The sequence below is a fragment of the Carlito syrichta genome, unplaced genomic scaffold (genome assembly GCF_000164805.1).
Source record: "Carlito syrichta isolate Samal-C Ts95f unplaced genomic scaffold, Tarsius_syrichta-2.0.1 Scaffold311866, whole genome shotgun sequence".
Classification (NCBI taxonomy): Eukaryota; Metazoa; Chordata; class Mammalia; order Primates; family Tarsiidae; genus Carlito; species Carlito syrichta.
The window spans coordinates 4,116-16,115 of record NW_007255962.1 but is presented as its reverse complement, the minus strand read 5'-3'; the positions used below and the strand labels follow the sequence as shown (position 1 = coordinate 16,115).

General features: G+C 36.8%; 1 pseudogene; it reads left to right on the top strand.

Moving 5' to 3' along the window:
- Window positions 1-1,117: 1,117 nt before the first annotated feature.
- Window positions 1,118-2,071, top strand: LOC103271725 (annotated as a pseudogene).
- The last annotated feature ends 9,929 nt before the right edge of the window (window positions 2,072-12,000 follow it).

Genomic DNA, 12,000 nt, shown 5'->3' with positions numbered 1-12,000 from the left:
CACATGTTCTCATTCATATAATGAACCTTGAACATCCAATGTAATACTATATGAAAATGACTGATGGTACTGGGAAACTATGGGGGGGGATGGGATTAACAGTAGCAAATATCTGTCTGGGGATGGGAAAACACCTCTTATCAACAGGGTGCCTGAATGAAACGTAATTGTACACCTAACCCTTAACTGTACCCCACAAAACCATAATAAAAAATATTGATTAATATAAAAAAACAAAAAAACATTCAGCATTTATGTGAGAAATGTAGTAGTGTCAAAGTTGAAAACATATGTACAAAGTATTCTAACGTATAAAAAAAATTCTTACGATAACTAAATAGCATTTATCCTTTTGGATGCTAAGCTTGGCATTAATGAAATAGACATATTCTCAACTGCCACCTCCTCTATAAACCGACTCTTGCATAAAGAGTCGGTTTATCAAGACCATCCAAATATTCTAATTAATTACAATAAATCCTTTAAATTTCTTCCTATATTTCTTTCTTCCTTCTCACAGTAGGGGGATGAGAGCATGTGCTTTCCTTTAGTATTTTAGGACTTAAATGATTTCTGTAAAAAGTAAAAATGATTGTGGTCCTCTCCAACAATTATAATTTATTATCCAAGTTTCATCCTAAAGTATCTAGGAAATCAATTATCAATCTTCACTCTGTAAACATTTACAGACTATGTATTATGTGGAAGTTGCTATGTTGGACACTAACTCTGTCTATCAGCCACTTCGTAATTTTTTTCAGTGTTCAGAAGCTCATCCAAATCTGGCTCACCAAATGCATCTGAATCTCTTACACTTGGACATCAACTGGAGTATTTTCTCCCTTTTTATATTATCAGCCAGTAATTTTTTGAAGCAATAAATCAGGGCAAGATTTCTTGCCACAAAATAAGTCATCAGTAATTAATTAATTGCTGAATAGGGGAAAAATTAGTAAACAAAAAGTGGGACAAATGCATCACCTACATACACATGGTTTTGCTAAGCTAAATGAAAAAGCAGTTGAGTGTTGTAACTCTGATAATTTGTCTTATTCAAAGCAAAACTTTCATATGGTAATATCAATGAATAATGGATACTTTAATGTTTATTTGTTGTTTCTTTCAGATTTCAGACATCAAAACAATGAAGGTCAACCAGACAATCCTTAAAGAATTTATTCTTATTGGCTTTTCTGTTTACCCACATGTACAGACATTCCTCTTTGTGGTCTTCTTTTACCTCTACCTTCTCACTCTTGCAGGTAATCTGGCCATCATGGGCCTACCATGGGTGGACAGGTCTCTCCACACCCCTATGTACCTCTTCCTCAGTGCGCTCTCCTTCTCTGAGACCTGATACACATTGGCTATCATACTCAAGATGCTAGAAGGTCTACTGGCCAAGAACAGAAGCATCTCAATCATAAGTTGTGCCTTACAGATGTGTTTCTTCTTGGGACTTGGCAGCACAAACTGCATCTTCCTCACTTTGATGGAGTATGACTGCTTTCTTGCCATCTGTAACCCTCTATGATATCCACTGCTTATGACTAACATTGTATGTGCACAACTTGTGGCCTCTGCTTGAGCTGCAGGCTTTTTTATCTCTCTGATGGAAACAGCACTGATATTCAGGGGGATTTTCTGCAGTCCCAACCTTGTCAAACATTTCTTCTGTCATATGCGGGCTGTTGTTAGGCTGTCCTGTATAGAAAGTGACCTCATGGAATTAATTGTAACAGTGATCTCAGTATCAGGCTTGCTGGGTACCTTCCTGCTCATCATCTTAACTTATGTTTTTTCTACTGTCCTCAGGATCCTTTCAGCTGATGGCAAGCAGAAGTCATTCTCCACTTGTGCCTCCCGCCACACAGTGGTCATCATTCACTTTGGTTTTGTATCTATTGTTTATTTGAAGCCAGAAGCCTCAAGGGGAGATGACATACTCATAGCAGTCCCTTATACTGTCATTACCCCTTTCCTCAGCCCCATGATATTCAGCCTCAGGAGTAAGGACATGAAGAATGCTTTTAGAAAGGTGATTGGAAAGAAAGTTCCCTTGAAAAAATGATCTTGAGTTAATACTGTTGATTTGAAGCATAGCTCAATGCCCCCAGAATTCAATGAGACATTTATCGTGTTATTTCTGAAGAAGGCTATGATGCCATTTGCTTCTTTCCAAAGACTAAGATATGGGTAGCAAATGACTGAGGCTAGAATCTAAGCCGACACAAATATTTACTTAGCTGGTTGAGGAAGTTGTTCAGTTCTTCTACTTTCCAATATCAGAGGAAGAATGCTCCTGCAGACATAGGATTCTGCTGATCAACCTCTTGTGTCCTGCATAATTCATGAAGTGGGAAAAGGAGGAATGTGGAATGAAAAGAAAACACATATTACCACTCTACTGAGAGATAGTTTGAAATCTAAAAATGTAAAGGTTGACAAATTTTTCTAGCAAGATTGTAAAGCACTGGGTTGTAACTTCCAGGAGGTAAACCATTTCTGATGAGGCATACCATGTAAAAACCACCAAATGTCTATTTGTGTATATCTTAACAGACACGCATACATAAACAGATTTGTTAAGTGTTCATGCCATATTGATTACTAAATATTTTTAATAACATCTTGTTCATGACCTTCCAATGACTCTCAAATACTAATTTTCGAGGATGTAGGATATCTTGCAACATTGCTTTTCATGAGTAAGCAAGACATTAGAGATTGCATATTCTGTTACTGGGGTAACTATGGATGTGAGAATTGTGCCTCATTTTCTCTAAGCTTAAGACATTCAAAAGCAACTGTTAAAGAACTGTGTCATAATATTGGAACATTTGATGAAGATAAGTGTTTGGGATAATTGTGGCAGGGCATACAATGTGTAAAGGAGGAAACCAGACAAACACAACATCAGTTCTTTACATCACCATGAAGAAAATTAGAAACACATTGGAGTTTATATTACAGAGTAGTGAGTGATCGCAATGAAAATGCATACCTCAAGCCTAGGGAAATTGCTGAATCCTTTTCTCAGTTCTGTTTTTAATCAACTCTGTGACTTCAAATACAAATATAAAATTTGTACTGGGATTTGGTGTATATAGAATTTATATTAAAAGTATTGCAATAAGTTTGAATTCTATTATTTCTTCTTTTTTTAAAGCAGGATTTATTAAATGGACAGAAAAGCTCCCACAGTGGGAGGGGGCCCAGAGGGGTTGCCTGAATTCTATTATTTCTGAAACTGCTGTGAAAATGAATGAGGTAATATATACAGATTATTATGGACATTAACTGATTAAGTTTACTTCTTGTCACATCTTTCTTTCTTTCCTTGGGTTAATTTCCATGGCACATATGTAGACAAAATTTCTACTATCTTCAACCTATGATCATTGCTTCAGTGACAGGAGTGCTTCTTTTACTTTGATTCCACTCTTGACAATGGGTTATTCAATTTAGGGAAGCAAAAAGTCTAGAAATAAAGTTTACTCCCTCATAGTGTGTGCAGAGGATATTATGTTAAGTCTAGACACAAGTCTCTGAATCTAAATTTAGATCAATTAACCTATTTTTCCTGATATATTGACTTTGACAGAAATTGCCATTTGCTAGAAATAAGTAAATAAATGAACGTTAAATATACCCAAGACTCATGCACATATGGAAACTTGCTTTATGGAAAATATAGCCTTACAGAGCAGTGAAGAAATGACAGAGTTTCAATAACTGGTGCTAGGAAATAGCATATCCATATGGGAAAAAACAAAATATGAGGAAAAAAATTGATTTCTTAGTATCAAAGACTAAGTTTGAAAAACAAAACAATAAAAGTTTCAAAAGTAATATAAGATGTCTTCATTAATTTGGTATAGGAAATATTTAAACTATACATAAAAATTTTAACTAAAGTTGAAAAGATTAATTAAATCAAAATTGAGAGAGTGTATTCATCAACAAGTCACTACCTAGGGAGAAGATAGAAAAGCTAAATAATAAAACTATGAAGATATTTCAGAGAGCAATAAGTATAAAATTAAGGGAAGTAATGACTTTGAATTGGGCACAGAGAGGAACAGATGAAGCAGCTTCTGGATGACCAAGTAATTTTTCTTGAGTAGTGATTACAAAAGTTTTGCCTTACAAAAAATTCACTTTTTGCTTTAATGATGTTATTTATGTTTTATTTTATAGGGATTAAGCAAAAAATCCACAGAAAGAGAAAAAATATATAGCATACAAATGGCAAAAACTCTCATTTTGCATATACAATCACTTAACAATGAGGATACACTCTGAGAAATAAGCCATTATGTAATTTTGTCATTGCACAAACATCACCAAATTTACTTACACAAATATACTACACACCTAGTCTATATTGTATAACCTGTGTGGCTTCTAGGGCACAAACCTGAACATTATGTTACCATACAGAAGACTGTAGGCAATTATAGCACAATGGTAGGCATTTGTGTGTTTAAGCACATCTAAATATAGAAAAGGTACAGCAAAAAATTAGTATTATAATCTTATGGGCTCACCATTGTATATGTAGCCTGTCATTGACCAGATTATACAGTATTTGACTGTAAAAATTTTTCTTAAAATAGATAAAAGTCCACAAAAACAAATCAATAAAAAGACAATAACAAAATTGTTCAAGAGATGTGAATAGATCCTTTATAAAAGAGAATATCCAAATGTTCAATAACTATCTGAAAAGCCACTTTATCTTATTAGTAAGCATGAAGATAAACATAAAGCCCCAATGAAGTACCATCACATGCCTATTTGATGGTTAAAATTAAAGGCTGAATTAAAAAGTGTCAATAAAAGTGCAGAGCAACAAAAATTATGTACTCACCCTTGTAAGAGTGTATATTGGTTTAGTCATTTTAGAAAACAATTTGGTATTATAGTCTTATCTTTGATACTCCTACCCAGTGGCTATGTTTTTCTACTCTTAGGTGTGTGTCCTCGAGAATTGTGTACAATTGTATACCATAAGAAATGTATAGTCTGTTCATAAAAGCAATATTTGAAAAATGGCAAAAGCTAAAAATTACTTAAATAATCACCCATAGTAGAATAGACAGAAAAATTAAGGCATATTCAGGTATGTATCAACATATAGTAATAAAAATGAATTAACTATAGCTACATACTTCAGCATACATGTGAAATTCTTTTTTTCCTGTTTATATCATGTTTTCTTCAATAATCTAAGATATGCATTACAGTTCAAAGACTGACCCAATTTTTTTTCTATTGTAGATGGAAGAGCATATTTTGTATATGTCTGTTATCATTTATTATTATTATTTATTATACAGACGTGGGGTACAATTCAGGGTTAGGTATATAAACATTGATCATGCAGATACACTTGTTGATAAGGTATGCTCCTCCCTCCTCCAGCAGTTTCCTTCAACTGCCAATCCCACGCCCCTCCCCTGACAGTTTTCCACTACTGCCAGTCACTTTCTTATAGCATTATAATTGTTCAAGGTCAGCTTATGAGTGAGAACATATGGAACTCAGTTCTTTGTTACTAAGATAAATCACTGAGTATGATCAACTCAAAATCCATCCAGGTTGCTGCAAAGTCCATTCATTTGTCATTCTTTATGGCTGCATAATATTCCATTGTGTATATGTACCACATTTTTTATCCAGTTCAGTTTCGATGGGCAACACAGTTGGTTCCATGTTTTTGTATTGTGAATAGAGCTACAAAAAACATACGTGTGCAGGTATCTTTTTCATAGAATGATTTGAGTTCCTCCAGGTATATTCCCAATAGGGAAACTGCTGAGTCATATGGAAGGTCAATTTCTAGTTCTTTCAGAAATCGCCATACTGTCTTCCAAAGAGGTTGCACTAATTTGCATTCCCACCAGCAGTGTAGAAGCATTCCTTTTTCTCCACATCCTCGCCAGCATCTGTTGTTGTTTGCTTTATTAATGATGGTCATTTTCACGGGGGTTAGGTGGTATCTCAATGTGATTTTGATTTGCATTTCTCTGATGATGAGTGAGACTGAGCAACTTTTTGTTTTTGTTTTTTTGAGTTGGAGTCTCACTCTGTCGCCCAGACTGGAGTGCAGTGGCCGCTCCTGGCCAGCAGCCTTGACCTGCTGGGCTCCGGTGATCCTTCTGCCTCAGCCTTCCAAGTTGCTGGAATTACAGGTGTGCACTACCATGCCTGGCTAATTTTTTGATTTATTGTAGAGATGAGGTCTCACCGGCCCAGGCGGGTCTCAAACCCGTGGGCTCAGGCAATCCACTCACCTCAGCCTCCCAAAGGCGTGGAATTACAGGCTGAGCCACCGAGCCCGGCTTTTTTTTTTTTATCAATATTTTTTATTATGATATTGTAGGGTACAGTTAAGTGTTAGGTATACAAATATACTTCGTTCAGGCACCCTTGTTGATAAGAGGTGTCTCTCCATTCCCAGTCAGAGGTTTACTACCATTAGTCCCATCTCCCTTCCCCCCCCCCTCATAGTTTCCCACCACTGTCAGTCATTTTCTTATAGTAGTACGTTGGACGATCAAGGTTCACTATGTGAGTGAGAACATGTGATAATCAGATCTTCGTTTTTGTGAGAGGTCACCCAGTATTATAGACTCTAGTTCCATCCAGGTTGCTGTGAAATTCATGATTTTGTTCTTTTTTATGGCTACATAGTATTCCATCATGTATGTGTACCACATTTTTAAAATCCAGTCCTCTTTTGATGGACAGCATAATTGGTTCCAGTTTCTTGCTATTGTGAACAATGCTGCGATAAACATTCGTGTGCAGTTATCTTTTTGATAGAGTGATTTGAGTTCTTCAGGGTATATTCCCAGTAGGGGGATTGCAGGGTCATATGACATGTTGATATTTAGAGCTTTTGGGAATCACCACACTGTTTTCCACAGAGGCTGTGCTAGTTTGCACTCCCACCAACAGTGTAGAAGTGTTCCCTTTTCACAAAACCCTATCCAGCAACTGTTATTTTTTGTTATTGATAATTGCCATTCTGACTGGAGTTAGGTGGTATATCAGTGTGGTTTTGATTTACATCTCCCTGATGATTAGTGAGGTTGAACATTTCTTCATGTGTCTGTTGGCTGCTCAGATGTCTTCCTTTGTGAAGTGTCTGTTCATATCTTTTTTCCCACTTTATAATGGAGTTGCTTGTTTTTTTCTTTTCAGCACATTTGAGTTCCTTGTAGATCCAAAATGTTAAGCTTTGTCAGACCTGGAGTTGGCAAATACTTTTTCCCAGTCTGTAGGCAGTCTCTGTGCTCTCTTGATGGTTTCTTTGGCTTTGCAGAAGCTTGTCAGTTTAATGAGGTCCCACTTGTCTATCTTATCCCCTATGGCCTGTGGGTTTCGGGTTTTGTTCAGGAATTGGATGCCCGTTCCAATTTCCATGAGGGTATGTCCTTCATTTTCTAAGGTTCTTATAGTTTGAGGTTTTACATTTAGGTCTTTGATCCATTTGCAGTTAATTTTTGTGTATGGGGATAGATAGGGGTGCTGTTTCAATCTTCTGCATGTGGTCAGCCAGTTTTCCCAGCACCATTTACTGAATAGGTTCTCCTCTCCCCAGTGGTAGGTGGTGGAGGCTTTGTCGAAGATGAGTTGGTTGAGAAATTGAGGTTTTGCTTCTGGAATCTCAATTCTATTCCATTGATCTATATGCCTGTTCCTATACCAATATCAAGCTATTTTGATGATTGTAGCTTTATACTAAAGTTTGAAGTCTGGTAATGTGATACCACCTGCTTTGTTTTTTTTGGTGAGGATTGTTCTGGCTATTCTTGGTTGTTTGGGTTTCCATATGAATTCCTGTGTTGTTTTTTCTATGTTTGAGAAGAATGTTCCTGGTAATTTGATAGATATTGCATTGAATCTGTAGATTGCCATAGGTAAGATGGACATCTTCAGAATGTGATTCTTCCAATTCATGAGCATGGGCTACTTTTCCACTTGTTTGTGTCATCTTTGATTTCTTTGAGCAGAGTTTTGTAGTTTTCATTGTAAAGGGGTTTCACATCGCTGGTTAGGAAGATGCCAAGGTATTTCATTTTTTTGTGTGTGGTTATTGTGAATGGAATTGTGCTTTTTGTTTGGGTTTCTATTTGTTTATTATTGGTGTCAAGAAATGAGATTCTCTTTTGCACATTTATTTTATATCCTGAGACTTTGCCAAAGGCCTTTATCAGTGTAAGGAGGTTTTGACAGATTCTCTTGGGTTTTCAAGGTACACAATCATGTCATCTGCAAAGAGAGATAACTTGACTTCCTCTTTTCCTATTTGGATACCCCTGATTGCCTTCTCTTCTGATTGCTCTAACCAGGACTTCTAATACTATATTGAACAGGCGGGGTGAGAGTGGGTATCCTTGGCTTGTTCCAGTTTTCAGGGGAAATGGTTCCAATTTTTGTCCATTTAGGAGTATGTTGGCTGTGGGCTTGTCATAGATGGCTTTTACTATTTTGAGGTATGTTCCCCATATGCCTAGATGTTTGAGGGTTTTTATCAAGAAGAGGTGCTGGATTTTATCAAAAGCTTTTTCTGCATCTAATGATATAATCATGTGGTTTTTGTTTTGACATCTGTTGATGTATTTAATTACATTTATGGTGTTACGAATGTTGAACCAGCCTTTCATCCCAGGGATGAAGCCTACTTGGTCATGATGGATGATTTTTAAGATGTGTTGTTGATCCAGTTTACTAGGATCTTGTTGAGAATTTTAGAATCTACATTCATCAAAGATATTGGCCTGTAGTTCTCTTTCTTTGTTGGATCTTTACCTGGCTTGGATATCAATGTGTTGTTAGCTTCATAAAATGATTTGGGGAGGGTTCCATCTTCCTCAATCGCCTGAAATACCTTCAGTAGGATTGGAATCAGCTTCTCCTTAAATGTCTTGTAGAATTCTGCTGGAAAACCATTAGGTCCAGGCTTTTTTTTGTAGGTAGTTTTCTTAGTACCTAGTCAATTTCCTTGATTGTTATTGGTCTATTTAGGGTCTCAATTTTTACTTGTTTCAACCGAGGCAGGTTGTGTGAGTACAGAAAGTCCTCCATTTCCTTGAAGTTTTCAAGTTTGTTTCCATACAAGTGTACATAGTAGCCTCTAATGATCTTTTGTATTTCTTCAGGGTCAGATGTGACTTCATCTTTTGTGTTTCTGATTGTGCTTATTTGGGTTTTTTCTCTCTTTTTCTTGGTCAGTTTAGCCAGGGGACCATCAATCTTGTTTATCCTTTTGAAGAACAAGTTTTTTGTTTCATTGATTTTTTGTATTGTCTTTTTGTCTTCTGTGTCCTGGATTTGGGCTTTTATTTTGGTGATCTGGATTCTTCTGCTGAAATTAGGGTTTTTGTGGTCTTGCTGTTCCAGCTTTTTTAGGTGGCTTGTTAGGCTGTTAATTTGTGATACTTCCATTTTCTTCATGTACGTTTGTAGGGATATAAATTCCCCTCTTACTACAGATTTCATGGCACACCAGAGATTTTGGTAAGATGTTTCTTCATTTTCATTTGTTTCCAGCTATGTTTTGATCTCTGTTTTGATTTCATTATTGATCCAGGAGTTGTTTAGCATCATACTGTTTAGTGTCCATGTCTTTGTGAGTTTTGGGGGACCTTGTTGGTGTTAATGTTTATTTTTATTCCACTGTGGTCTAAGAAGGTGCATGGTAAAATTTCAGTCCTTTTAAATTTGCTTATGCTTGATTTATGGCCAAATATGTGGTCAGTCTTAGAATACATTCCATGCAGTTATGAGTAGAATGTGTATTTTGTGGTCTTTGGATGGAGTGTTTTGTAGGTATCTACTAAGTCCGTTTGATCAAGAGTCACATTGAGGTTCCAGATCTCCTTACTGATTTTTTGTCCTGATGATCTGTCTAGGGTTGTGAGTGGGGTATTAAAATCCCCAGTTATGATGGTGTTAGAGTCAATATCTTTCTTTAGTTTTCCTAGAAGTTGCTTTATGAAAGTTGGCACACCTATGTTAGGTGCATATATGTTTAGGATAGATATTTATTGTTGATGGAGTGGACCTTTTATCATTATGTAGTGACCCTCTGTATCTTTTTCAATTTTTGATAGCTTAAATGGTATTTTGTCTGAAATTAGGTCCATGACTCCTCCTTTCTTTTGTGTTTCATTCACCTGAAAATTTGTTTCCCATCCTCTTACTTTGAGTCTGTGCATGTCCTTTCTAGTGAGATGGGTCTCTTGAAGGCAGTATATTGTTGCCTGGTGATATTTTATCCATTTGCCATTCTATGTCTTTTCAGTAGTGCATTTAGTCCATTCACATTCAGGCTAATTATTGAAATGTGAGAGTTCATCCCTATCATAGAGTTCTTATAGAGTTGTTGTTCTTCCACTTGGTTTTTTTTTTTTTTGTCTTTCTTTTGGTTTTGCGGTTGGTTCATGTGTATTTTATTCTTTTTCCTGTACTCTTGTGAAGAACATTTTTCTTTTTTCCTTTTCTTCTGTGTTTAGTACTTTCTTAAGTGTTTCATGTAGAGGTGGTTTGGTGACAGCATAAGTTCTTAGGGATTGGATATCTGGGAAAGATTTTTATTCTCCCTTGCTGATGAAGCTTAACCTGCTTGGGTAGGTTATTCTTGGTTGAAATTGTTTATCTTTTAGGACTTTGAAGATAGTACTCCAAGCTCTCCTAGCCTGCAGGGTTTCTGTAGATAAATCTGCAGCTATTCTATTTGGTTTTCCATGGTAGGTGATCTAGCATTTTTCTCTTGCTGACTTTAGGATTTTTTCTTTTATGCCTACTTTGTTTAGGTGAATTATTATGTGTCTAGGAGTTGGTTTTCTCATTTGTTGTCTTGCAGGGGTTCTCTGAATCTCTTGTGTTTGAATTTTTGCATCACTGATTAGATAAGGGAAGTTTTTTTGAATGATCTCATGGAAAGTTTGTTCCCGTGTGGTCTCTGTCTCTCTTTCTGCCTCAGGAAGGTCAATTACTCTTAGGTTTGGTTTCTTGAAGTAATCGTTCATCTCTTGAAGGTTTTGTTCTGTCTTTTTGAGCTTGTTTTCTGTGTTTTTAAGAGTTTGGGTTAGTTCTATATTTTGGTCTTCAAGCTCTGAGATTCTTCTGCTTGGGTAATTCTGCTTTCCATGCTTATCAGTTTGTTATTTATTTCATTCACAGTATTCTTTATTACTGTTATCTCAGATATCAGCTCCTTCCTCGTTTCTTCTTGTCTCTCCTCAATTCTCTTTAATCTCTCCATTAGTGTCTTGATATCTAGGTTTGTATTTTGAGACCAGTCATTCTGGGGGCTCTTCATTGTTTGCATGCTGAAGTCAGTTTTCTCAGTGTCTGCCCTCCCAGGGGTCTGGGAGAGACCCATAGTCTTCTTTTGATTTTCTTCATTTAGTGTAGATTTTTCTCTCTCTCCCCCTTTCCCTCCCCTTGTTTAATTCTGTTTTTCAGGGAAGGTGGGGTTGCTTTTGTTTCACTTGTATAATCTCCTGTTCTTCCTTATGAGGGTCCTCTGGCTTTGTTCACTTTTGTGGTTAGAGTGTGGGCTGCGGGCTGTAGTTTTTGCAGTTTTGAGGTTTAATTCAGGGAGAAGCTGTGATTCAGAATCTATATGCTGATTCCAGCATCCACCAACAGGTGTATGAGCACACTGGAACCTATTTCCACTGCCTTACAATCTGTCTGTGCAACAGTATGTAGATTTGGTCCCTGGATCAAAAGGAGGTACAAAAGAGGAAAATAATGGAGGAAGGGGGGATCAGTAGGAAGTTAGAAAGAGAGAAGTGTGAGAGGGGAAACAGAAAAAAATACCAACTAACAGGTGAAAAAGACACACAAGCCGGGCTCGGTGGCTCAGCCTGTAATCCCGCGCCTTTGGGAGGTTGAGGTGAGTGGATTGCCTGAGCCCGCGGGTTCGAGACCCGCCTGGGCAGCGAGACCTCATCTCTACAATAAATCAAAAAATTG